The 1,200-nt window shown below is 42.6% G+C and overlaps 1 protein-coding gene across 1 annotated transcript in view; it reads left to right on the top strand.

Moving 5' to 3' along the window:
• Window positions 1-1,200, top strand: part of DTD2 (D-tyrosyl-tRNA deacylase 2 (putative)) — a 27,877-nt gene that overhangs the window by 1,348 nt on the left and 25,329 nt on the right. The window lies entirely within an intron of this gene.

Here is a 1,200-nt window from a genome sequence, read left to right as displayed (position 1 = left end):
GACCAAACTGTGCAGGTCTGCAACTGCATCCTGGCCCATCCTCACCCTTCTGCCCCCAACCCTCACCTCCTTGTACCCCCAATATGTTTTTCCCAATAAAAAAAAAAGAAATGATCCAGGAAGCAATAAAAGAAGATGAAAGTAAGGACAATACACTCATCAAATGTTATTGTTGTTATTATTATGTACCATTGAGTTTATAGTGACTATACATACAACAAAAGTAATCCCTACTCCATCTTGTGTCATTGTCAAAAGTGAGTTTGAGCCCATTGTTATAGTGCTGCATTACTCACATTCTTCAGCTAAGAGATTCAGTTTAGAAATAAATTTTAGGCCTGGAGCAAGATGGTGTAATGCAATCCCAGAGGTGAGTGGTTCAAATTCACCAGATGCTCTGCTGGAGAATGAGGGGCAATCTCTTCCTGTACCAGAGAGGTCTGATTTGATGATACACACAAAAAATTATAACAATTTAAAAAAATTTTAAAAAATAGCATCTTTAGGGAGCTCTGGTAGCCTAGTGGCAAGCAGCTGCATTGTAATCCCACAGGCGCAAGGTTCAAATCCACCAGATGCTGTGTGGAGAAGGAGGGGCAATCTCCTCCTGTACCAGTCAGATACAATTTGACGGTACACACACAAAAGAAAAAAGAAGTAAATTTGGGGAAGACTTCTTACAGGCAAAGCTCTGCTTCAGTCCAGTGACCTATCATTTTTCAGTGGGACTGCTGTTTTTGGGGGGATTTTTTGGGGACTGCTATTTCAATGTAATAGTTTCCCCTTTGATATCTAGCTCAACATTACACATGGTGAATATGTTGTTGTTATGTGCCGTCAAGTCACTGGAGACACGTAGCGAACCTATGTACAATAGCCCTAAACCCTGCTCTATCCTGTGCCAATAGCACTGTCTGACACACCCATCCCAATTACCCCAGTCACTGAATCAATCCACCTCATAGAAGGCCTTCCCTTCTTGCGCCATCCCTCCACTCTTCCAAGCATGATGTCTCTCTCCAAAGACCTCTCCCTCCTTACATGTCCAAAGTATGTCAGACGAAGTCCCAGAATTCTTGCCTCCAAGGAACAGCCTGGTTTAACTCTCTCCAGGATGAATCTGTTTGTTTTCTTGGCAGTCCATGGTACATTCAATACTCAATTCTCCTTCTATTCTCCCTAGGCATTGTGCAACTCTCT

The sequence above is a fragment of the Elephantulus edwardii genome, unplaced genomic scaffold (genome assembly GCF_000299155.1).
Source record: "Elephantulus edwardii isolate Elephantulus edwardi_28Jun2011 unplaced genomic scaffold, EleEdw1.0 scaffold00084, whole genome shotgun sequence".
Lineage (NCBI taxonomy): Eukaryota > Metazoa > Chordata > Mammalia > Macroscelidea > Macroscelididae > Elephantulus > Elephantulus edwardii.
Note: the sequence above shows the minus strand (reverse complement) of the source record. Positions and strands in the feature narration are given on the sequence as shown.